This window comes from Buteo buteo, chromosome 14 (assembly GCF_964188355.1).
Source record: "Buteo buteo chromosome 14, bButBut1.hap1.1, whole genome shotgun sequence".
NCBI lineage: Eukaryota > Metazoa > Chordata > Aves > Accipitriformes > Accipitridae > Buteo > Buteo buteo.
In genome coordinates this window covers 5,699,295-5,726,103 of record NC_134184.1, presented here as the reverse complement: position 1 = coordinate 5,726,103, position 26,809 = coordinate 5,699,295, and the positions used below count along the sequence as shown (strand labels likewise).

The 26,809-nt window shown below is 43.0% G+C and overlaps 1 protein-coding gene across 7 annotated transcripts in view; it reads left to right on the top strand.

Moving 5' to 3' along the window:
• The first annotated feature begins 259 nt into the window (after nt 1–259).
• MBNL2 (muscleblind like splicing regulator 2) overlaps nt 260–26,809 on the top strand; it is a 112,693-nt gene continuing 86,143 nt past the window's right edge. For 4 of the 7 annotated variants that reach the window (XM_075045952.1, XM_075045953.1, XM_075045946.1 and 1 more), the window contains exon 1: nt 260–388. The gene's annotated coding sequence lies outside the window, so the exon portion shown is untranslated. Of the gene's footprint in view, nt 389–16,301; nt 16,777–26,809 lie in introns of those variants that run through there. The other 3 variants (XM_075045949.1, XM_075045948.1, XM_075045950.1) reach the window with 2 other exon arrangements.

Sequence of the window (26,809 nt, the reverse complement as noted above, 5' to 3'; positions counted from 1 at the left end):
CGCCCCTCAAACCCAGGACTCTGGCCCCTCTGCGGCACCCCCCCCCCCCCCCCCAACGCCGCTGTTCCGCGGAGAGAACCGCTCGGGCTAAAACACCCCGTGCCCCTGCCCGCAGCCCCGGCAGCGCCCGGGCCCCAGCCCCGCCGCGGGACGGCGCGGAGGGCGGTGCGGGCGGCGGGGACGGCCCGGCCCCGGGGCGGTGCGGCGGAGCGGCCGTTCAGCCCCGGTAGGGAGGGGCCGGACCGCCCCTACGCGAACAGCAGCCGCCGCCGTCGCGGTCGCGGCGGGAGAGGTGACAAGCCGCTCTCCGCTCGGGTGGGAGAACCGGCTGCCTTCCCCCCCCCCCCCTCTTCCCGCCGCCACACGCTTCCCGCCGCCCCGCTCTGAGGTAAGGCAACCGGCGGCGACAACGCGGGGCGAGGCGAAGCGGGGGCGGGGGGGAACAGCGGGTGTCGGTGTCCCCGTCTTCCCCTCACACAGCCGCCGGGCCGGGCCGGGCCGTGAGGGGAGGTTGCGGGTAGGCGGCGGCGGGACTTTTCGTTCCCTCGCCGCCCCCGGGGGAGGAGTGCCGGCGGCCCCGGGGGAGTCTGGTCTGGCGGCGGCCCGCGGCGCCTCCCGGAGCGGGGCGGGGAGGGGGGGGGGAGGCCGGCGGGGAGCGCCCGGCCGAGCCGCTGCCCGTCCCGCCGCACCTGGGCGGGGGGCGGGCGGCTCCGGAGGAGCCCGCCTCGGCCTCTCCTCCTCCTCCTCCTCCTCCTCCTGCCGCCCCGAGCCCGGCACTCGTTCGGGTGCCCCCCCCGACCCCGCCGCCCGTATCCCCTTCGCTGTTTTTTGGGGGGGGGGGGGGTGAGGCGGCGGGCGCTGCCCGCCCGCCGCATCTGGTTCGGCGGTGATTTACGGTTTTGTGAACTCAGCATTTGGCACGGCGCGCTTGCGGGGAGCAGCGAGCGAGCGGGAGTCGTTAAGTTGGTGTTTTTTTTTTTTTTTTTTTTTTTTGTGACTTCTTGGAAGGGAAAGGGAAAAGGGCTCCGTGGGGCCGCGGCAGCCCCAGCGGCTTCCTCCACGTCGTGTGTGTGTGTGTGTGTCCCCAAAACACACACAACCCCCCCCTCATTCCCCCCCCACTTCAGCCGGGGGTCACCGCTGTGGGCAGCCGTGAATAACGCTGGGCAGGTTTGGGGGGGTGGTGTGGGGATTGCCACCCGTGAAGGTGAGCGAGGCAGGAGGGGAAAACTCTCAGAAATGGCACGTTTGTCGCACTGTTAGTTTTGCGTGGAAACCCCACGTATTCATCTCTTGTACGTACATACATGTGTATTTATCTATGTATACATGCAACGCATACACGCATTTTTTTGAGCAATGAGAACGTTGCCTGTTGGCTTCTGCTTCCAGATGTTTTGTTTTCTGTTTCTTTTAGGCATATTTGCATTTCTGCTGGGAGGGGAACAGAGAGCAGTAGTGTTGTTGAATAGGTATCTGAACAGTAGCATGGAACAACTTGTGTGCCTTTAATTCAGCTGCAGAGGATATCCATGTGGGATTAATATACTTAAGCGATCATGTCACACTGACGTATCTTGTTCAGACTTGTAGATTTTTAAAGCCGTGTGGACTTGTAGGTAGTAGCGGAAGTGTAATTAATTTTAAACATGTGACCTGGCCTAGTGCTTATGATTTTAACGTGGTATTCGTACCTTGGTAAATATGCATAGATTTAGCCATCTGTCCTCCGTTTTCCCTTCGTGTGCGCACATACCACGCTGCGCAAATGAAAAAGGTACCTGTGGTAGGCTTTAGGGCCAAATACGTATTTAAACTCTTCCAGGAAATGCTCTAAAGTTACTGTCAAGGACTAGCGGAAAGCTTCTTTCATACAGTTTTGGAGTATGTTTAAAAAAAAAAAAAAAGTTGCTTCAGCGTCAGTGATGCCGATTTGTAATTTGTATTTGGCACTAATGCTATTTGCATGTGTCCAGTACAGCTGATACTGCTGCTGGAAGGCATGTAATTCTTCCTGCTGTGGACAAGGCCCTTTTGTGTAGCGTCAACCTCGTACGCTTTTGGAGGGTGTACGAACCCAAGGTAGAGCACTGCAGTTTCTCTCCCTCATGATAAGGTGTGTGTGGGGGGGTGCCAGCCAGTCTTGCTTGTTGGAGATCTTAGCAACAAAACTTCTGACACAGGCTGGAGCTCCAAGTTGGGGCACGTCGGTCTTTGGCGCTTGCCGTAGTTGCGTATGCTATGGCTCATCTACGTGCGAGTGAAATTTGGAATAGCAGTGAGCTACAGCGGTGTTTTGCACTGGTGTAAGGGTCTGTCTGTCCGTCCAAGGTAACTTGCAGGACGGTGGCTATACAGTAATGTTTTCCTACAGCCGAAGAGATGGGCTGTTTTGTTGTGGTATCCCTGCTGTCACCACAGGAGTGGTACTTCTGCATTGTGCAGGTAGGTGGGTGGATGACATGACATGTGTCACCTCAACATGCTTTTCCTCTGAAACTTATCTCCTTTACCATTTATGGCCCTCTCTCTGAAGAAATCACCTGTTTTTAGACATGAGCAGACCTGCCAAAATCTCAAATCTTTGACATTGCTGTGTTTGGGATTGTGATGCTGAAATCTTCATTTGAGCATCATTTTCTTAAATTTGGCTTTTACAGAATAACAGTTGTCATAAGAAGATTAAAAATAAAGTCTACTTGCTGCTAACACTTGGTGGGTGAAATTTTCATTTCTTCTGCTACAGCTGCTCTGTAGTTTCTCTGCTGGTTGCAGAATAACTAGAATTGTAGTGTGCGATACTAAATAGACTACTTTTTCTACTGACCTAGGGATTCCTAAACTGTGGTATACCTACCGTAGCAGAAGTGGTATGTGAATCCTGCCACCAGTGACATGTGACTGCCATTTTGGGAACTTTCTTAGTCTTGCTTTTTCTTGGGTTAAAAGCTGGGTTACAAGACACTGGAAAAAGTTCTGTTAACGATTTTTGGCAGGAAGAAGAAAAAGCGTATTAAATTGGTATTCCCATTGCTGCCTGATGGTGTTAGATGTTTTTGCATCCTCTGGGTAGCTCCTGGAATCTCAGCAACACCACATGATTATTTTACTCCCTCTGCTACTGAGGAAAATTATGCAGCCTGATTTATTTAGGGTTGGCACGTTCTCATCAAAACTCATGCCATGCTAGGTGAATGAGGTCTGCTTGTTTATATTGCCTTTTTTTTCCCCCAGTTTAATAGGCCCTCATGGGTCTTACTGTGGTTCTAGTGAAAGGTTTCAGAATTTGGTCCAACCTGTCAATGAAAACAGAAATAAAGAACCATGAACCGTATTAAACCTGTTATCGAAGAAGGTATTTTCATACTGTCGGTTATCAGGGTAGAAATCTCACTTCACATGGCTCCAGCCAGTCCTACAATCACATTTACTGCTCTTCTATAAATTTTTTTCTGGCAGTTTATTGTTAGCTCTCTGGGGCTGAAGTACTCGGGACAGATGTGAACACGCTACCTTCATCTTTGCAGAATTACAAAGTAAGCTAATTGGCTTCCAGATTTCACTGTATCTTTCTTCATGTCCCTCTATCATAATTCATACTCTTTCTGTCTACTTATTACTCCTTTCCAGATGTCCGTTAGCAATCAAATCTTTGCTGGATCACTTTTCCCCAGATGAATTATTATTCATTTTCTCAGAGGCATCCAAGAAATAAAATGCCTGATGGAATTTTCTCCCCCTCCCCGCCCTTACCTTTCTTCAGTATTCTCCCACGTTCATTTGCAACTTTATGTAAGTGGAGCTAGTTAGAAAGTGTTAATTAAAATGTCATTGAAGTGAAAGTCAGGAAGAGTGTTGATCCAAAATGCTTTTCAGTTTGAAGTCACTCATTTCTGGTGAATAAACCTTTAAAAACAAAAACAATCTCTTCCTTTTCTACTGCTGATATTTCCCCTGTGCTTTTTGCTGCCTTGATCGTTGTGGTTGGATTATTTGGGATAACTGGGTTTGACACAATCAATTGGCTTACAGCTTCAGAGAAACACAGTTTCGAAACACTAAGTTTGGAATAAAAATGTAGCTGGTGTGGCTAAATCAACTACAGGTATGAAGGAAGAGTAGACTTCTTCAAAGAGCTTAAAGTGTTGACTAACTCCACAGTTTATCTTGACTTGCAGCTGCACACCAACGTTTTTGGCTCATGTTGTGTGACTGATGACAATAATGACTGTCAGGGACTGCTCCTCTGCGGAGCCCGAGGTAGCCCTTTTGCTGGCCAGGGCCACAAAGAGCTGTAAGATTGTGGGTAGGTGTTGGAGCGCCGTGAGGATGCAGCCTGGAAGATGGGAGGATGATGGTGCACAGCTGTATTGTTGAGGAAAGGCATAGCATGTCCTAGAGTAATCAAATTTCCTAGACTGGAAGGCTTCATGAGCTGCCCGCAGCATACTGGAGACGCGGGTTGCTCTTTGCTTACATAGAACTGAGGCAGCAACACTGTCATTGAGTAACGTTTCAGTATGAAAGTATAACGTCAGTGTAAAGTCCAGAAATACTTCTGACCTATGACCAGTTGGGATCATGTATCTTAAAGCAACAAAACCAGGGTCTGTCTGTGGCTGCAAACTCTTGACACTGTTTTCCTCTGCTCACCACTGAATTCCAGGTTTAGGTTTAACCTCGGCTACTCCTCGATAGTGGATGGTTTTGATGGTCCTGTAGCTGTTTGTGCTGAAGGATAGATAGGTCTGTTGTGTCTCCACACTGAGAGAGTTCGAGGCCGTTTCACCTGGTGGTTTGACACTGATGTTAGAAAGTAGTGTAGAGGGAACTGAGCTTTGTAGGTCTCTGCAGGGGAAGTTGGAGCAGCTTCCCGCTGCTACCAGGTTGTACTGCTGCTTGTTTCCCCATGGCTCCCAGTTTATCCAGGAAGGCCACAGACTGTTCATTGTGTTTTGGGGGGCCCTCATGAGGTGTCCCCGCCCCCCTGGTGAGAGACAGGTATTTCATGCCTGATGGTATCAAAAAGGAGGTCTGGAAGGTTGACTTCACAGGTCTCAGAGGAAAAAAAACCCAGCAAACAAACTGTTTTAAGGTAGAGGCGTTTCTAAAGGTACTCAGCTTGGGTTGTGTAAGCTGGCTGTCAGTTCTTTGTAACTGAGAGGGCTTTCAAGTGCACAAGGTTTTCATGAAGTAGAGCGTTTCCTTGCAGTGCTCTGTGTCTATATGGATTTTATAAGCTTTGAGCGTTGAAGACCTTAGCATAGGCTTTGCTGCATTAATTATTTTGGCCTTTATTTGCTGTTCTCAAATCTGGAATTTCTGTCCTGTGTGTGTATATGGCGAGATGTGAAAACATTAAGGTGATTTTGGGGTGTGTTACTGGAGCAGTGGTTGTTAGGAGCTGACTGTATTTTTGATTATTGCTAGTGTGTGGTTCCCTGAGCCCTCAGGCCCTTGCCCTGCTGGCCATCTGTGAGCTGGAAAAAACTGTGGAGTTTCTCGGTCTTTGCTCTGCTGAGGAAAGTTCTCTAGTTCCTGGGAAACTGGACATTCTTTCACTTGCTTGAATGAGGTGATGCTCTTTCCAAAACAGCAGTACTGTTCTGATATCCTTAACCTTCAATTTCTTTGTCAAGGGTCAGGTCCAAAATATGCCCAACTCCACAGGTTGGACCAGAGGTGACCTGTGAAGGTGCCAAAGGAACTATGAGGAAACTGACTTTTCATACAGAACATGAAAAGATGAGTTTTGGGGACTTCTGCATGTTTAGCCTTGTCAATATTCCCCAAATTTATCATTCTAGGACATTTTGCTACCTTCCATTAAAAGATATTAGTGTTAGCCTTGCTAAAACCATTTATTTATTTTAGTCTTTAAGCACGTAGATGTTAGCTTTAGCTTTTCAGATTAATGAAATCTAATAAAGGTGCCTTACTAGAGGCGCCGTAGATTTCATGTTTGCAGAACAGGTGAATTAAGTGCTTCCTGCCATTTGCTTGTGACAGGGTCTTTGTATTACAGGGGGGGAAAGACATGGGATTTAGATCTCATCTGGACAGCTTTGGGTGATGCAATGCGTATCAGGTATTTCACTCTTGGGATTGTGTATTGCCTGTTGGCAGTTAGAGGTAGGTCTTACATTACTCGATTCATTCACTTAATTTCATAATGCTTTATGCTCTTTGCTTCCTGTTTGTGGTGGAGTGTATCTCTTCTGCTACCTGCAGCTATTAGAAGGTATCTGATTTCTCTGGTTCTTTTCCTAATTCCTCGAACAGCCCATTCCAGTTTATACCATGGCAAATGAAGTGGGCTGTGCCATTTGGATTGCTGGGTGCCGCAGGAGAGGCACGGACACCCTGTGATTCCGTCTGGAGGTGCAAGCTGTTGAATTGTAGGAATGGTTAGGCCTGGATGTGCATCCTGTGGGAGCAGTGGTGAGTGTGGACAGGAAGGGTGAGGGCGTAATAGCCGTAATGGTAAGATTAAGGCACATTCCAGCAGAAGGAGGTGGTGTCGGTGGCTTCAGTCAGTCATTTTCTTGAAATAATCTGCCCTCGCTGTTGTGAATTAGAGGAAGGGGGAAGAAAAATCAATAAGCTTTCTGAGCTATAAAGAGGCCTCTTGACTAATAGTGTGGCAATAACTGGAGGCAGGAGCTGGGTGGAGCTCAGTACTCCTCCCTCATGAAGCAGCAGAGCGGTTTGGTCATCTGAATTGTGCCGATGGCCCTAGGGCTGACAGGAGGATTATTACAGCATTGTTCTCGCTTTCTAGAAAGCTTACCTCATTGTTCTTTACAAATTTCAAAGACTGTTGAAGCATTTTTCTTGCGTGGTAGCAGCAGTGCCAAACCTGCTAGAGCTGGTCCCCGCTGCTGCCGAGTCCCTGGTGGCGTTTGCCGCTGGAAACAAACTGGAAAGGGGGAAATGCTGGTTTGTGTAGAACTGTGCAGAAGGCTTTTGGGACTGAGATGATGAGTTTTCTGAACAGGAGGAATGATTGAAACTGCTGTAGTTCCACTTTGCTTACTTCAGCAGGATTTTGTCAGAGGGTTCATAGTAATTTGTTGCTTTCTGCATGGTAGACTGAAAAAAGGAGCAGAATGAATGGGGTATCCTTAAAGGTGTTGGGTTTGGGGTTTTTTTTGAGCTGCCAATACACTTGATGTTACATTGTCTCAGAAAGAAATCTTTGCATGTGGCCATAACTGGAAGTGTCTGCATTAAAATTGAAGGACTTACTAAGAACTCTTCTAGAAAAGTAACCACTGGTAACTTCCATTTTTTTGGCTGTTAGGTGGCTTGGTCGTAGATATCTTTTGTATCTAGAATGCACTTCCATTTTACAAATATCTGAGAGGACCAGCTGCTGCCAACAGTAAAGGGAAGAGACTCAGATCGAAGTCTCTTTAGTTCATCCATTGGGTGCTGAGCACACGGTCGCTGCTTTTGTCAGAGGCAGTACTTCTAGCTCAGATGAAGTCCTGTTGCCGTGTCTAGATCCAGTGAAGAGCTACTATTGTGAATAGGGGTCTAGGTTGAGGGAGCTGGGCCTCTTTAGTTGGGTGGAAAGGAGGTGAAGGGACGATCTAGTTGCTGTTTACAGCTGTTTACAGCTACTGGAGGATAGTTATGAAGATAATGGGGCCAAACTCTACTTAGTAGTGCCAGATGGCAGCAAGGGGCAGTGACAACAAATGGTTGCTTTGGAGATTCAGATTGGACGTTGGGAAAATCTTGTTACTAGGAGGGTAGTGAAGCACTGCAGCAGGTCATCCAGAGAAGTTAGTATCTGCCCTCAGAGCTTTTCGGGGCTCATCAAGGCAAAGCCACAGCTGACCTGATCTGCTGTTGATGATAGTCTTTGTTTTGAGTCAGGGGCTGAACCTCCAGAGGCTTCTTCCAACCAATGTTTCTAGGGGTTAGATTCACCAAAAATGAAGAAGTTTTTAGACAACTTTGAACTGAGCTGAGCAGCTACTGTGGGGTGCTTGGTGGTAAACTTAATTTCATGTCCTCAGTACAGCTTTAGTAGTTCACACAGCAATGCTTCAGTGACCAATAGTGAGATCAGTATTGTTGGCCTAAGTATTTATGACCTGAGGACCTGCAGGTTGTTTTTGTCAGTGGGTTTCTTTTGGTCTCACCCGGCCCAGAGGGAAGGGGTAGAACTCTTTGATGGTCAATACTGCCCAAACAGGCAAACCCCTCTTCACGGGTCTGACGAAGATGGCTTCAGGGGATGAGGTGGCATTGTGATCACCACGAGGGCAGGTGGACTGCAGTGAAATTGGCCTTACGATCTTAAGTTCATAAGACTATATACCCCACAGCAAAAGATCTGTGTAATCTTCATCTTGTGCTTTTCCTCTGCAGTCCCCTTTGCCTAGTCCTACCTTTAATAAGCCAAAGGTAGCCGATAGGATGCCTTCTAATCTCGTTATGGCTCTACTAATATGTATTAGTTCTCATATTTTATTGTTATTAGAGTTGGTGTGAGAGGGAATAGCCAAATGAATAGCTTTTTCAATTTTATAAGGCTTTTTTTGAGAAAGGGAGAAGAGAGTCAGAGAAAAATATAGAAGAGGTGAAGTATGCCATCTTAGAAAGCTAGATGCTGTCCCCTGACTGACTTTTCCCTACAAATAAACTCTCTGTCCTATCTTTGGACCTCTGGTGAATGAAGTCCTATGTGCATTTTGATTTTTGAAGCATTCTTTTTTTAATTTACTTCATTTTTGAGGTGGTGGGATTAAATCTTGACATGCACTGCTTGAAACATGCTGTTGTCAGAGATCAGGCTTTTGGATGCCATTTTATCCCACACCTAGTGCTTCTGCTAGAGGACCTTGTTTCTTGCCCTTCATTACTCTTATTGCTTTGCTTATTTTTCCTGAGTGAAAACCATTCTTGTTTCTTCCTGTGTATACAGCTACTTATTTTTTTGGATTCTGTTACATGACATTGGGAAAAATGAAGGTTCATGATCATGTATATAGTATTATGTGGCAGAGTAATTAGGCAAAGATCCAAACGTAATGTTTAAAAACATTATACAATTAAAAGTATTCCTGGCACTTCACAGTGATCAGAGAGCAAGCTGAAACAAAACAACCTCTTTTGAGGTAAAAATGGAAATTCGGTGCAAAACTCATGAGACTGTGAATGCATGTAAATCTGATGTTTAAAGAAAAGCTTGCCTATGTGAACACAAACTCATAGACTTCACAAGATAGAGCTGCCTGCTAACCAAAAGACTAGTTGCTTGCCAGCAGTTCACTTGGCATAGCTTTCTCCTACCTGTCATCCATACTTCACAGAAAGAAATAAAACCCTGTACTTACATACTCCAGGCCTTCCCTCCTTGCCAAAGTAATGCTTTGTTAATTATATGGAGTCCTCTGCTCTTACATGTGCAGGTTATTAATTGCTGTAAAAGGGTGAGGGATTGAATCCTACTGTTACTGATTTTAAAAAACAAAAATTATCCAATTGGCTCTCATTTTCTGTGAAGTCTCCTGGAGCCTATTTTCTCTGCTTACAGTGGAGATTGCTTGCTGATTTTCCTGCATGCCCCTGAGCATCTACCCTACAGACACAGGCTGTTAAGTGGCAGCTTGTAGGGAAATGGGAGCTAGCGTCACCTGTTAAATAGCAATGGGATGTTTTACACCTGTATTGCAGTAGTGTGAAAAACCAATAGAATAATTTTAATGGAGTGAGTTGTATTATTTTTGTGCTAATTGAAGATGGGAAAATTCAAAATGTAGCTTAGTTTCAGCGGCATCTTCTTCCCTTTGGGTTTATAATGGAGTAATAAAATAGAGCTTTTGGATTTAAAGGATAATTAGAGAGTCCTCATTACATCACTGGTCGGAAGATTTATTATTTGCAGCCATTGCTTGAATTATATGCAGGATCTGGGATATATTAGAGGCTGATAACTGAAGCTTCGTAGAAGATTAAAAAAAATATTTGGTTTACCTGCAGAAAACATAATTGGAATAAGTCTCTCGTGTAGTTATGTGAAGTATTATTTTCGGTAATTTAGGAACTTTTTAGAGGACAAAGCTTGCTCCTGTGTCTTCCCAGTTGGTTGGCTGTTACAGGAAGCCAGCAAATTCTCAGGATAAGGGGAAGAAGTTTAGTGTATGCATCCTTCACCTATGCTCCCTGAAACACAAGAGGGTTTTCCTATGCCCATGTGACTTTGTGGCTGAGGTTAGTAGGTTCTCTGACAAGGTGATTTATCAAATGGTTTCCTCCTGTTGTGGGTTTGAATAGGAGCTACTCCAAATCTGAGGCCTGAACAATAGCTATGGAGGAAATTAGTCATGGAGGGATCTGAGGAGGAAGGAGCATGTTTTTATCAGCGATGGAAGAACTTCCCAATACACAGGGGTCTCGCTAAAGATAATTTAGGCATTAGTGAGTAGTGGTGGTTTACACCTTCGCATTGTTTCCAGCTGGGTATTAAAGACTAAAGGGTACAACACTTGCTTTCTTCTTAATTTGACACATTTGGAAAGTATTCTTCATAAAAATATGGATTCAAACTACATTTTTATGAAGGCTTAAGCATTTGGTGTTTGTTTCAGCTGGAGTGAGAGGCTTGGGGGGCCTCCATCACGTAATTCCTGGTTTTGGTGGATGCTGTACAAAATAGGGGGACATGAAGTCAGTTAGCAAAGAGAAGGATTTCTCTTGAATATATGATACGTTGCTGGCTTAAATAGTGCTTGTGCTTTTACCCTATGACTCCTTGTGATTCATAAAACATCTATACTGTGTAGGGTTCAGCAGTTGAAGGTAAGGGGTTTCTGTTTTGTATGTAACCCTTTTACATTCTGCTAGAAGAGTTGGGAAGATCTATTCTGATATGTATTGAGGAAATGCTTTACATTTTTGGACGGGTACAGGTATCTAAATATATGGCATCTAAAATGACACTAGACCGTTTTATATCTGGGACATCTGTATGGGGCTGGCAGATATAAGCCAGGACATACCAGTAACCCAGTCTTTCCAGCAGTGGCCACTGGAGGCCAACAGGAATTCCCTGGGGCATCTAAGGCGGCACTAGATGTCTGGCTTTGGATGACTAAAATTTAAATGTTAGTGTTTTAATACTTCTGTGATTTGGTATTTCAGATCAGCAAACTGTGAACAGCTTTTTTTTCAGCTGTCATGAAGAAAAATAGAATCACTTTCCTGAAAAAACTTTTGCATAACTGTGCGTTCTACGAGCAAGGCAATATAGGTGTTTTGCCAGTTTATTTTACCTAGCTTATTATTGTGTCAGTTTATATTACCTAGCTTATATAGACAGAGTCAGCAAGATACTGGTTGTTTTACCAACTTTCTCTCCCCCCAAAAGTGCCCCCCTCCAAAAGCAAAAAGAAAATCAGGAAGAGGATCCCAGTTCAACTCCTCTTAGGTTAATTTGGTGTCAGTCAGTTGTTCAGAGGAAGAAAGCGTGAGCAAGTGCGAGGATTGATGTTCAGTCAGGGGAAGAAAAAAAAACCCTGGAACATGTTCAGCATAGCTTAGAGAACAAGCTTATGTAGCTTATATAGCAACATAGCTGGAACATGCTTATGGCAAGCTAAGGATTTACACCAAAGCTGTAACTGTACATTGTCAAAATACAGGTGTTCTTTAGCTATATGTTAATGTCTTTAGTTATTGTGAATGAATTTGAAAATCAAAAGTGCTATCCAGTGCATGTAGCTTAAGTGTCTAAATATGTTCCTAATAAAGCTTCTTCTGTAGTAAGGTTTTGCCTCTTAGACGTTCGATGAAGGACATGATAGAAGGCGCCTAAGGGTGATCATCTCAGGTAACCAATAGAGAAACACAGATGCTTTTAGGATATGATGGAATCTCTTGGAATAGCTACTTAGGGATAGGATGAATCACAGCCCACAAATGCCTATTTCTCCTCAGTGACTATGAAGAGGGAGGGGGAGTAGGGTGACTCAGTGAGATGTGGTTGTTTATATTTGGTCAAATACATTTCAAGCTAAGTGCTTAAGGCTACAGTCCAGAGGCAGCTCAGCTCTCCATGGCACCTGGGATATGTCTCTCAAATGTTCAGCTACAAAGCCTGGTTGGAGTGTACTGCAGCTCTCCTCTGGCTGATGCCTTCATCACCCTTCCCAACTGGAGCCACCCTGTGAAGGATCGGTGCACGTGTACTCAGTTTTCATCCTGATGGGGAATTGGTGTCATCCTAAAATAAATTCAGGACACAGGCTGGATGCGTGCCTGAGCCCATGTGTTTGGATCTCACAGTTTAGACGTGGCTTAAATTCCTTGTGCCACGAGCAGAAGGAGAGAGGGGATTTGGAAGGCCTCCAGAAGCCACCTTAATTTTGGTAAGATTGAATCCTAACATGTACCTTGGATATCCACTTGCTTCTGTGGTGTGTTTTCATTTCGTATTTCTCTCAGCGTATGTGATGAAAATAGAATAGCCTGTTTTCATGTCTGTGCACAATCAGTCTCCAGTTTTTGTAGGTTAGGGAGACGTTGGGATGTCTGGGTGCTAGGAAGTTAAAACAATTGAAATCCTGGACTTAAAAATATGCTTTTCGGAAGAACTTTAAAATCAAAATTAGACCTAGCAGTGTCCTTTCGGAACAGCATACCTCCTTCCAGTTAGTAACTTGAATTTTGGCATTATGCTTTATTTTGTAACTTATAATGATTTCTACCATCACTTCAGTCCAGAGAGAGAGAGGTATTTTGCAAAGGCTGATACCAGTGGTATTATGCATGAATAGGTCTAGGTGCCTTGTTTTAAAATCTTGGCAGCTGCCTTGACTTTTCTTTATGCTGTCATTCAGACCAGGTTGCTAGCAAGGTTGGATTTTGCTTGGTAGTAGCAGTTGTGGGAAGTTACTAAGGAAAGAGTCTATTACTGACATAGGAAATAGTTTTGAAGTTGTTCTTGCCATTGCTGAACTTACAGAAATGTAACTGTTGCCATGGGTTATCTATGCAAGGCTCAAAATGATCTTTCTGCTGTACTGAATGTCACTTAAGTTGCTGGGTGTCTTCAGTGTTAGTGTTATATATATTCCATGCTTCTTGCAAAACTCCTTTAAATTGAGAAGTTTTGTTGTTTAGTTGTTTATGGGATTAGACCTAATCGCTATGATTCAAGAGTAAAGAAGGAAAAAACCACTGTGCGGGTTCTGCATGTTCCAGTTCTCCTCCTCTTTATTACTTCCAAAATAGTCCACTTTTCTCCAAAAGTTATATCTGCACCCTTCAGAAAATTGTGTGCAATAGTCACCTTTAGCAGAATTTTTCCCTTGATTCATTAATTATAGGAGCATGTCAAGTAGGTCAGATGGCATTTTCTGAGTTGGGAATTAACCTTTATTTGTTACTCTTAGTTCTGTTTAACATCTGAATTTCTCAGCTTCTCTAAGATGATGTTATTTTGCAATTAAATGTATAATAAGATTGTATAAATTGGCCTGAAAATTAAAATCCTGGCCTTTTTCTTTGTAACTGATGTGAAAAATGAATGGGCGCATGGGCACATCTCAATTTGAGACCAGGCACTTTGGAGCTCCTTGCTCCTCAATGTACAGAGCAGGTATTTTTAAAAATCTCTTTTTCATCAGTCCATGAACTCATGCCTTATTTGCTGCACACTACTCAAGTGCCATTTTTGAGAACGATCGTACGTTTTCTCTTGAGCTTTTTGATGGAGTTCACAAATGTGATGTGATTTATTTTCAGCACTCCCTATTGAGTAGAGGGGCTTCTGATCCTTTGGCAAGGGAGCAACTAAAATGTAATAACCCACGTGAGGAGCTGGGTGGGCGCGTGGCTGCTAGTTTTGCATTCGTGATTCGAGGGTCCTAGGAATGATATCTGGGAGCACCTCAACCCCGTTTGGGGGTGAAGCTCTGCAGGGGTTGAGGACTGTCGTATGCGCTGTAAAGCGGTGGTGCCGAAATAGGGTTGTGCAGGCAGTGCTGAACCCTCGCCTTTTGGGGGGTTGTGTTAGTGGCTTGTTTTGTGTTTGTGTTTGGTGGTTTTGGGGTTGGTTTTTTTTTTGTGGTAACTTGCAAGTTTCCTCCCTCTTTAGAAGCGAACTAATGGACCACGAAAGCTCTCAGCACGTGTTGCTGTATGAAGGTGCGTGTTGGTCAATGGGGAGAGCGGCTGGCTCTGGTTGACTGGTGGTGCCCGTGCCACTCACTGTCCCCAGCTCCTCGTCCGGCTTGGACACCATCTCCTTGTTGTAACCTCCTGCTCGACCAGACCCAGGATTTCCAGACTCTGGCTCTTGCATCTCTTCCTCCCTTTCCCTCTCATCGCTGTCTCTCCCTCTTCTGCCCGGCTTCGTGTCACGTTTTGCTCCACCTGATCTTTCTCACACCCCCTCTGCAGTGTGCTCTCCAGGGCCTGTCTTCTGCATGTCTGTGGGGCACCAGCCGAAGGGTCATGAAAGCAACAGGCGAGGTTGTCTTCCTGCTGTCAGCTCCAATGTCTGGTCCCTGGCAGATGGGAGCAGCAGTTACAGGGGAAATCCTGCTAATCTCCTGTAACTTGAGCCCATTACATGCTCAGTCGCACTGTGGGGCTGGTGCCTTTCCAGCCGCATACGGACGGATGGCTGGAGGAGGAGGTGGATGCCTACTGCAGAACGTTTTCTGAGGTCTGCACTGTAGGGATCAGAAGAAAAAAAAATTAGAAAGATGGTGCGTGTCAGCTGAATTCTAGAAGGTTTTAAAGCTCTGTCAAACAGGAAAGTATTTTCGTAAGTACAGCAAGAAACATAGCCTCGATTTAACAACAACAAAAAACAAACCAAAAAAACCCAAAAAGCAAGGGGTCAGCACTTTGCCAAATTTCAAGACTGCCCTGGCGTGGGCAGGGGAGCCAGAGTTCCCCGGTGAGTGAATTACAAGGGTGGCAGAGCAACATGTTTTTGTCTAGGCTATCGCAGAAATGGGCAAACTGTGTTTTGGCAGAAAAGTAAATAAAACCTGCAGCAGATGTCCAGCATGGAAGATTTTTAACACAGGCAGCTCGAGTTTGGCAAAGTCAAAAGAATGTGGAAAATACTGATGAGATGCACCAGGCCATCTTAATAACGGATGGAGTTACCGCCCCTGTCCCCGCGGTCTCTTGAGACCCACCAGGATCAACTATTTGGGTTTTTGGGGGGGTTTGGTTTGGTTTTTTTATATAGAGCGGAGTGGAGGGGATGATTGAGCGGAGAGCGAGGGCTGGCTGGCATGGCCCTCCTCGGCAGGAGCACGTTTCAGCCATGCCAGGGAGGGGAGGGTTTTCACAAATTGGGTGGGAGATGGTGGAGCCTGAAGGAGATTTTTTGCTTGCGGGATAGAGGAATAATGGATTTTTGGGAAGCTGTGTTTATAATATGCAAAACAGTCCATAGGAAACAATGGGGCCTTGGGACAGAGCTGCCAGTGAATGAGAGCTTTGTTTTCCTCTTGTCTATTCATATTTCGAAACTTTTAGTGGAATTTTAAACACATTTTACACATTTTTTAATGGCTTGAATTGCATGAACTGCTGTCTAAAGTAGTATTGCACTGCAGTCTTTATCCCTTTCTGGATAAAGATTGACTGTCAGCTTAAGCTCCTTTTTGTTTTTTTCTTAATTGCAACTTTTGTTCAATAATTCTTGGCTGCTTTGTTCTCTTGTTTTAAAACTTCAGCAAAATTTGTGGGAAAACTGATTGACAGCAGACCTTGTGCACCAAGCGTATCGAGCTGCCCACAGTTTGACTTGAAAATGGCAACTGGTAGCATAGTCCTTATGCCAGAACCTCGATACAAATGAACACCAGTTGTAAGCTAATCACGCGAACTGCGGTTTAGATGCTGCTGATGTGATTTGTCTGCCAAGGACATTAAAACACCATGGTACAGATCATGTTTTCATCAAGAAGCATCCCATACCTGCAGTCCCTAACAACTGGTCTCAAATATTTGGGAAGATAATATGCGTGTATTGCTGTTAAATGCAAACACTGCACATGAGATTATGCAGTATGAAAATGAGAATATTACTGCCTGAATCGGAGCGCGTTTTGGCTGCATGTTAAAGTAAAGGATTGGTTTATGGTGCACAGCTCACCTTTACAACCAAAACAGCATCATTGCAGTTCTGCAATTTCGGAAAAGCTGCCTGTGCAAGCCTTTACGATTAGCAAAAGCTTTGAAAATCCTTGTGCAAGAAATGGTGTAGCTGCTGTTGCAGTGGAGGGGAAAGGAGTTGTTTGCTTTTGCTGCGTTATGTTATTTCATGGAGGTATCGCTTTACCTCGCCAGTAGAACTCCTTCCCTGTGCGAGGGAAATTCCTGGTTCATCAGTATGGATGCATTGTTTTTACACATTAGAAGTGCTGTGTTGCCATGTCAATCATCCCGTTAGGATCAGTTTAAGAGCAGTAGGGCTGACGAAGCTGGGTGTGATTGGCTGCCATATGCTGGGAGGGCTCTGGGAGAAGGAAGGGCTGCAGTCTTTCAGCAACAGAGTTTAGGCTGTGTCTTTGCTTCATCATCTGAGGAAAAATCCCCAGATAAGGCACAAGGCTTTCCGAGCGCGCGCAAAAAAAAAAAAAAAAAAATAATTACGGGCTGCTCATTGTTTCATGTGAAAATTACTTACCATGGGAATGCAATGGGAAAGATGCGGCTGTTTGTTTATATCAGATGTTCCTGTTCACGTTGGGAATGTGCCGAATAGACAGGGCTAAACAAGGTAGGAAGGAGGTTCGTTGTCTTTTATTGAATGTTTAAAGAGTTTGCTGCAGTGTGCTGCATACTGTATGTGTTGCTTGGGGGAGTCGGGGAAACAGTGTTTCTCCGGTGAATGTATTCTGTTTGGGTGCAGTAGGTGGATTTTATGGTAACTTGTTTTCAACGGGAATTAATTTCCAGTGTAAATAGCTCTCGTCAGAAATAGAATGTGAGTATACGCATATTAAAATAACGCAAGTAAAAAAAGAAATAGGTCAGTGTGTTTCAGAAGTGCTGTTACCCTAATTGGATTTTTAGCTGGGTTGTCGTCTGGTAGTGCTTCCTAGCTTTAAGAAAGAGAAGGAGTCAGCCTGGAAATCTGTGAAGTTTATAGCAGATATGTTTGAAGATTTAGGTGAATTAGACTGGCTGATCTAAATAATTCCCTATTGGAGGCTTTAACTAAAGCCAAGACTGCCTGTCTTAGACTTGTAGGAGCCATGCAGCAAGATTACAGTATTTTACCCTGTTATAAAAGTATGGGCGTTTTTGACTGCACTGTGATTCCTTGTACTCTCGAAGGCAAGCCGGGAGAGTTTTTCGTATTGTAGTTTAGCTGAGCGTTTCCCCTGCCCTTTCCAGGTCTTTGTCTCGGCTGTAAAACAGAACCTGTACATGAAAACAAGGAAAACAAGGTTAATAATATGTGCTGCAATTATCTTATACATTTTTAATGAGAGAGCACACAGCTAGCAGAATAATTTAATGAGCAGGCTGGCTTTTAGAGCAATGATTTCACTGTGCTGAGCCACATCAACTTTCTTACTGAGGAGGAGCCTCAGGAAGGAATGGGAGGATGTATGTAAAGTGCTCTGGAGAGAAGGAAAAGCATTATTTAGGCAGAAATCTGTAAAATTCTGGAAGACTAGAGGAGTTACTAATGATGATTATTTATTAGACTGGAAGCAAACTTTACTGTCATATTGCGGGAGGGGTCTGAGGACATTGCCTCATCCTGCGATGTGCTGAAGCCTCTTCAACTTTCTTAGACTGCCATATGCATTGATGGCACCTTTCAGGATCCCACCCAATTTGCCACCTGAATTAACATGCTGTCTTCAGTTGTGTTATAGCAGCATCGTTTATAAGTACACTATATAATATAGTTTTCTAAATTTTTTCTTTTTTTTTCCAAGACTTGACTGTGAACAGCAAGAAAATGTTATCATCTTATTTCTCCTGTAATAGCCATGACCGTTGCATATAGAGACTTTTATTCAAATAGGATGTTGGTAGAAAAATTAAGTGTATGAGCTGAGGAAGACTAAAGATCAATTTCTTTAAGAAGAAATTAGGTAAAAGAACCTTTTACTGCCTAGAAAAGCTTTCAGTGGTGTAATTTTGGGGAAAGTGTCTAGATATTTTTTTTTGATTTATTTTTTTATCCTAGGAACAAGTTACACTGCTTTTAAGAGTATTGCATTAAATAGGCCCTTCTAGACCAGCTCTCCATCCCCTGTTTTTTCAAGGATAAGTACAGGACATGGGCTCCAAACTCCCAATATCACCTCCCAGCTCCTCCCAGCTGACTCTGCTCAGAGGAGGTTGATTCAGCTTCCCTGCTCCCTGGTGAAATACTTGCTGAAGACCTGCAGCTAGGTTGTTGACACATCTTCAGTCATGAACTGGTTATTTTTAAATGCTACACTCTTATAAGTAAAATCAACCTCATGTCTTCTGAGAATTTCAAACTCTGCTGACAAGTGAAAAACATGCCAGGGTATAGAGCATTATTATTAAAAATCGTGAGGTATGGATATGTATGTTTAACTATCTATCACTATTGATGTGTAAATGTGTTGTTTGCATGCTGAGTGTGTTAAACATGTGAGGCAAAGATTGATGATTAGAAGCAAGTCAAATAATCTTTTTCAAGCTGTAAAATGTGAGCTGAATTCTTAATTTTTGCAGATAAGACTATTTTCATGCACACCTTTCAGAGAAAACTTTTCAGTCTTGTGTTTTGCAACTGTCTCTTACTTCCAAATAATTTAAGTGGCTGTTTTTTGTACCTTGGAGATTGCAGTGTATAGAATTATCCTCCTTATGCCTGACTGCCAAAGTGAAAATTTGCATTCATCACTCAGTGAAATAGTTTGTATCAAACTATTGACAGACAATCAAGTGACAAAATGTGTATATATATTACTACTTCATATGGATAGGTAAGTGGGCTTTTGTCTTGGAGGGTAGAGGTGATAGTGAATATTCTGTGTATTTACATTTTTTATGTAAATAGTTGGTAATAAAAGTATTTTGGACCAGATTCTGCTTAATTGCTCTGTGGATTTCATCAGAGCTGTTAGTGCAGTAACATCTTACTGTGTGCAGTCTGTTTTCCAGGAATAATTACTCTGTTTAGAATTGGTTTCTTCATTTTCCGAAGGTAGGAGTTACAGGTCCTGAAGTACTGTGTTTTGACTATAGAGTGTTTATAAAGTCAAATCAAGTTCTTAATTTGTAAGTGTATGTTTTGTAGAAACCCAAGATAGTTGTGTGCTACAAATTTTTTTTTTTATTTTTTTTTTCCCTGAGCAAGAAACACAGCTCATAATGTTACGTGGGATTCCAGGCACTCTGGTCTGGTAACTCATCTCTGCTGTGAATGAATGTTCTCTTGCTCACAAGTATGTCAGGAGTAATCTGCACTGTGTTTATTTGTACAAAGTTCTGTAAAATGTTCAGGTTTTATAGTATTGAGAGATGAGAAGACGACTTAGTGTTCAAATGAAATTCCTCATTAATGATTTCACATATGGTTTTAATTTCCTAAATCGTGAGGCACATTGCTAAGATTTAAATTTCACATAATAGCTATTAGTGATACCTTGTTCTCTAATGTTACTAGGAATTTCTGACTTTGAGGATTATTTTTTTTCCCTCTTTCAGGGAAGAAACTTTTTTTCTTTAAAGTCCAATGATTTTTTTCCCCCCCTTTTTTTGTGAATATGGCTGTTACAAAATTGTAGCAAAAGAGAATATAAAATCACTTGCTTTAGAATTTGTTAGTGTATATTTTCTTTTTAAAACCATTTTCCAGCCTTTGATTGTGAAGCTAATTTGTATTAAACATAACATATCACTGTGTTATGGTTAACTGGTGTGAACCAGTGCTATGTAACTGGTCTGTAAATAGGCTGAAACTATAGCCTGAGGAAAATAAAACTCATTTCAAGAGGGTGTCAGTGCTGAAAACTGGTTCAAATAGTAGTAGTATTAACTGCTTGACTAATTAAACTAATCTTCTTATAGATTATTAGCAAATGCAGTGACAGTTGTTGGTTATTGATATATGGAGTCTGAAGTCGTCTTTTAAAAACAAACTTTTCGGCTCTATTTGGGGTAGAGGATGCGAGAGAAGAAGGAAACACAGCCCCTTTCTAGAATCTGCCAACTTCTTAATTTCCCCAATTTTTTTTTATTATTCTTTTTTAATAAGGCCATTAAAACACCGAGCTCTCCCTCTGACAATGCTGACAATGTAAAGTTCTTAGTTCAGTATTTTGGGCACACAAAAAAAAAAAAAAAGGAAAACTTTTGGGCTGTGAAAATTGAAGAGCGTACCCAACAGGAGATTAAATGCAAAATCCTTATAACTAACACAAAGAAATACTAATTATGTAGAGGACTCTTTGTGCTCCTGATGATTACTGAAGGTGTTGAGAACTGCCGGTGTGCAGCTTGCTGCTTCTGCAGAAGACCTGTAGGATTCCTGGAGCTGTAAGTCTGGCAGAGGACCTGGTGGGCTTGTGATACCTTAAACTTTGCAAGTTAGAAGAGCTCAGCTGTAAACAAAAGGGATAAACACACATCTTCACACTCTTCTTTTTTTTCTTCCCCTTTCTTCCCCTCTCCCCCCATTTTTATACCTAGATGCATGTCCACAAATGCATACACACATATGTAATATACACACACTCATAAAAATATGTTTTTTCATTTTTGCGATTTTTTTTTTCAATACAAAACCGATATCTAATAAAGACAGTAGGAGAGATTTAGTGGTACAGTTGTTGCATAAAGAAATGGATCAAGAAATAGGAATAGATGGTTCATATCAGAGTCTATTAATTTCTTCTATTTTAGATCAATAATTTTTAATCCGTTTCTGAGTGGATGATAAACAGTGTTTCAGGAAGGTCTGGGTGTCGCACATCGCTGAACTCATAAATAGAGACAAGGTCAGTCTGGAGGTTCATGGTGCTGTAAAATCTTCTCTCCTGCAGAGAGTACAGCGGCTCTGACAATAGGCAGAATTAGAGAATACAAGTAAGGAAAAATACAGAAATGTTTTCCCTCTGTAGGTTTATGGAAGGAAGCTAGGAGTTGGTTAGAAATGCTTTTTTTTTTTTTTTTTTCCTTGTGAAATCTGAAGGCAACTTTTCAGTATGTTTTTTGTGTGTGATCACTTTTAAGAGATAGGCGTAGCAAATATTTTTTTTTTAACTGTTTTTTTTAAATCCTCTAGCATTCTTTTCTATCCAGGCTGAATACTTTTTTTTTATTCCCTGGGTTTCTGAGGATTTTTATGGTTGTTCTTTTTTTTTTTTTTTTTTTTTTTTCCCCAAATGGTCTGTTATATATGCTTCTAGGTCTACTAAATGGCTCAGCCCTCTGCCCCCCAATTTCCTGAACCTATCATGATTTTTGCACTTTATAGGTATTATGGGCAGTCTCCTGAACTTAGTCTAAAACCAAGCTTAAATTGCCAAGTGGCAAGGTTTCCGTTTATTTTCAAGCGCTCAGATGGACGGTTTTCAATGCCAGGTTTCAGCGTGTTGGGTTTATGCCTTAACGCTCTCCTCCGGCAGCTCTGTGCGGGAGACTCCTCCTGACATCGAGGTGGGGGCAGCCTTGTAGGGTATCAAAGTGTGGTTTTAGTCCATTTTTATCTTTTTTTGGGTACTCCTTCCCACTTCTCAGACACTCTGGCGGTGCCTCTAGTGGGACGGGCAGGCCCATCGCTGGCAGGAGCATACCTCTGCGCCCGGTTAACGAGTCAAGACTCCAGCACCCCCTCGCTTTTATTTATTTAAGAGGCTGCAATAACACGTACGGGATTTCCCTGTCGCCTCTCTTCACCCGTGGCACAGCAGCCCCAGCTACAGCCCGTGACTGCCACGAGGAGACCCAGGCTGGCTCTCCCACCTTCGTCGCCTCTCCCCGCAGCCCAAAATCGGTGGGGACTGGGCCACCTCCTCGGGCTGGCCAGAGGCTTTTTCGGAGGAGGACGCCGGTGCGTGGGCTGCTCGTGCTAGGGATTGCAGTGCTGCAGTCCTTATTGGCATGCTGAACACGCGCCGGCAGCACGGCGTGACACTGTCCTGGAGCTCTAGTGCTTGCGTTTAAAAACTTTTCGCTTCACGTGGTTTTATTTTTTTTATTCCCCCACCTCCCCCCCCCCCCACAATTCCTGTGTGTATTTTAGTTCCCCTCTGCTAATGCTGGGACGCACTTTGGGGCTGGATTGCTTTATTGCCATAATTCTAAACAAGGAGCAGGGGGAGCCAAAAAATCCCGAGATTTTCTTTGCCACAGTGGAGAAGGCATGAAAGGCTTTGAAAGTGGCTGCACTGATGTGTTTATAAAGGCAGTGCTTTTTTTTTTTCTGCCCTTTTTTTTTTATTTTATTTTAAAGACCTCATTTAATGCTCACGACTTTGTGCGGTGAGGCCACTTTCAAAGGCTTTGGTATCCACAGTAGCAGCCCTTTGAAGTGGAATCGCCAGCAGGGGACAAACCAGCAGCTTAATCCTTGGTGTAAAAGGTCCTAAGTGGTAAGAAGCCACAACATCCAACTCAAGGGGAGAAGCTGGAGAGCAAGACCTCGAACTAAATCCGTCTCCTGGACCCGGACCTCACTCGCAGAGCTGGAAATGGTCGGACACTTCTGTAGGATGTGGGGGATCCAGTCCCTCTTCTCTCTGTCTCTGGCTTCCCGCTCTCTTTCTGTCCTCCCTTCTCTCTCCAGTCTCTTGAGGAGCAGGACACAACTGCCAAAGGCCAAGGGAGCGAGGCCTGAGAACAAACACGTGTTTCTGTGAGGTTTTTTTTTTGCCTTCCCGAGTTGGTAAATTATCCCTCTGGAGTGCAGCGCAGGTGGCACAGTCACCTCGTGTGGTCTGCCAGTCCTTGTGGGCGTCTGTCTGTCCGGTTAGGTCGGTGGCTTTGTGGCGGCCCCAGGAGATAAAGCTGTGCCTTCACATTCTGAATAGTCCTTTGGAGGTGCTTGTCTCCCCTTTGGCATGAGGACGATGGAGATTGTGCTTTTTGGTCACCAGCGATGCGCTTAAATGCCCAAAGATAGGCAGAACGAGTCCGCCATCTCTGAAACCCATTTGTTTGAAATAGGAGATGAAAGTGTTGAGTTTCTCATGGGAGGGCTCGAGGATCAGCATGTCCCTATGGATCCGTAACCAGCCCTGGCTGCAGAATTAGGCTGCTTGTAAGGAGCTGCCATCCCGAGGTGGAGAAGGCAAAAGGGTAAGCTGAGGACAGCAGTACGTGCCTTGACTGCCGCATGACTCTGGCTGTTAGTCGCTGGGGTGAGAGGCTTTTCGAGGAGGACTTTCCTCCTCAACCACTGAATTTAGTAGCCGTTGGTGATTCTGACTATTTAAACAACCTGATTTTTAAGTTGAAAAGTTATTTTAAACTTGTTCATGTTTTTGCCCTTCAGTACATCACCTGCCATTTAATTTCCCACTCTAGCTGTTTGCCATATGCAAAGATAACTGTCTTTTGTATGGTTTCCCAACTCGTAATTCACTGAGTGGCCCCCTCCTCATGGTCAAAATGTAGTGGTCCTCGTCATCATTCTGTTTGAATGTCACATTCTTTCTATTGTCAAGAGCCTTGCCGTTGCCTCTTCGTATATGTCAGCCTTTCCATAGTGCTGATGGTGCTGTTGCTGTTCTCCCCATCTTCTCTAGCTCTGCGGTAATCTCTGAGATGGGGCGGGATGCGAACTTGATTTATCACTCAAAGTTACATGCTCCATGACTATATGTAGTAGTGTAATTCTTTTCTGTTTTTCCTTCGATACCGCCAAATGTTCTGCTTGCTTTATACTTCATCAACTGCTATTTTGCTGAAGTTTTCATCAAATTGCCCATAATGTCCACAAGATCTTTCCTTTGTAGTAGTATCTTGTTTGAACCTAGAGTTGTGTGTGTACTGTTTATTACTTTTCAATTTTTCCCCTCATCTGCATTATTTTGCCCATCTTTATGTTAAACTCTTATGTCATTTTATCATCCAGTGTACTCATTGTCATGAGATCCTTTTGTAACTCTTCACAGTTGGCTTCAGGTATGACTTGGCAAAAATTTTGTGTTAACTGCAAACTATCTTTTATTGTTTATGGTTATGTTGCAAAGCAGAGGAGGATGACTCTGTTGGTAAACTTAATTATGAAAATTACAGTACATTATTAGAAGTAAAAGCATGATATTTAACCATGTGAGTTTGTTGGGTTTGGGGGCTTTTGTAGAATTTGTTGACCCTGAACTTCTGTTCTGACTTCAGTCTTCATACCATCTGCAAATGCTTAGCAGTTTTAGCTACCCTTTTAAATGAAATTTCTTTTAACATCCATAAGACTCATGTCATCATGAGAACTAGGTTCCACAAAAATCATCAGGTTACAAAAGTGAGATGATTCATTTCATAGAATCATAGAGTGGTTTAGGTTGGAAGGGACCTTAAAGATCATAATTTGCTTTCATTTTGCTTAATTTTGAGCTTTTAGGATTGGTATTTTCTAGCTCTTTTCTACAGTTGTCAGAATTGTACTCTTTAATAAAAACTGACAGTTCCTTGTAAACATACTTGTAGGTGATAAGGCTTTATGAAATGCACTTGATGTTTTCAGGCTTCCAGTGAGATGGGTGAGAGGTAGCTGTGCTGCAGTAGGACTGTGTAGTGGGTCCTTAAACTTGAAGATTCTTGTCACAGGAATCAATATAGGGTTTTGGTTTTTGGTGTTTTTTTTTTTACTTAGAGAAATGAAATTAAAACAGACTTGGTAGTAATGGTCTGCTTTGGTAAAGATAACCACCTGTATCTCAACTGTCTTGGCCTCCAGACCAAAATGTCAGCTGACTGAAATGTCAGCATACCTTTCACTTAGGGGAAAGGTAAATGTGATGGTTTTCAACTTTGGAGTGCTTCACTGGAAGGTAAAAATGATTGTCCTGAAATAGGACTTTAGAAACAGCAGGCAAATTCTACTTTTCTAATTTAAAAATACTAAACTTTTTTCCTTGTGCAGCTGTATTGACTCCAGTGCTACAGTTATGAAATTTAGATTGCGTTGTGCCTTGTGCGGTAGGATTGTTCTTTAAATCTTTTCCTGGTAGACCTTGCTCATCTGGTGAATGTTTGGCAATAATGAAGCCAGAAAAAACTGGGACCTTAAATTGTGGATTTCCATCCAACTTTACAGAACCATAATATTTTAAATTTAAAAAATCCCAACCCTCTTAATATCTAAATTGAATGAGAACTTTGTTCATAAGAAATCCTAAAAGCATAAAACTAGAATACCACTACATCTTTTTAGTCTCTCACTTTTCTGTCTTTTCAGAGTATAATAGTGCTTTTTTTGGTAGTGGACAGGCAGTTCTGCTCAGTTGCTATAAAGTGGCACCATGGTTACTACTATTTCAGGTGGTGGGCAGAGGGATAAATGTCGACAAGGGCCTTTCCAGCAGGTTTTCAAGATTTCTAGAGTCTATGCATTGTAATAAAGTGGTTACGTCTGTGAAAGCCAGATATTGGTAACATATACTTTGCAGCCCATAAAGTTTCAGAGGATCACTGGAGGGCATAATTTTGACTGAGAGAGAGTTGGTTAATTTGGTGGGGTTTTTTTTTCTGGTCTGGTTTGATTTTTGTGTCTCACCTGCTTTGTCCTGGAAATATTGTATGAAATGGAAAGAAGTCCTATCAAGTGTCAGGGGCCGGTGTGTGTATATAGGCTGGAGGTTAGAAGATATAAAATCTGTTATTTACAAGCTAAGCAAATATTGCATTAAAATGAGGCACATTCAACAGAGAAATTTAAGTCATTTTTGCAAAGTTTTTTTTTGGAATAGAAACGTGTGTAAGCATAATATCACCAGTCCAATTTTTATGTTTATATATGGACAATTTTTTACCTCTGAATGTTGTTGTTGATGTTATTTATTTGACCAAATAAATATTTTTTTGTGCTGTTTATTGACTGTAACACAGAAAATTTGATATCTTCAAAAACAGTGGTGTCTATCAAGGTGAGATATATGCAGGGTTAAAGGAAGTTTTTGAATTACGATTTAGCACAGAAATTGTGCAAGGCAATACAAATTGTACAGTGCAAAACAAAATGTGGCTCTAAATACCCATTTGGGACTAAGCTTGAAGTACAACAAATGAATTAAACCTTTGAAAAGGACAAAACTGTCAAGACTTATTTTAACCAGTCCAAATTTTCCACTGCAATGTGAGCAGAAAACTGTCTTGCCAAATGCCAGTTGCTTGTACTCAGTGTTGCAAGCATATCCATTGCTTTGGAAGCACTGGTGAACACTGGGCTGTGCTTAGCAGTACTGCCGTCCCCAGCAGGAGGGAGAAATCTCTGTGGTTACAGGTAAGCAGACATAGTAGAAAAAGGTCTGGAAAAGTGCTCTGTCAAAACATTTCTGGGAAATGTATTCAGTTTGCACTGCAAAAATATTGCAATTCATTGTGTCAAAGGATGAAGGAACTCTTTCAACTTCTTTATTGAAACACAGTTTACAATGTATTCCTGAATAATTGTGTGCTTATCTGTGATAACATTTAAGGTACGATAAAACGATTCAACCATGTGAAAATAAAGTGTCGAGGTGGAATTGTTTCAATATTGCTAAACTACTTCTACTTTCCCCCCAATATTTTTACCTTTCAGTCAGAGGAGGCATTGAGGTGCTGAAATTTCCTCCAGGAAAGTTTTAGCAAGACCTAGTGAGAGGAGGAGAAACTT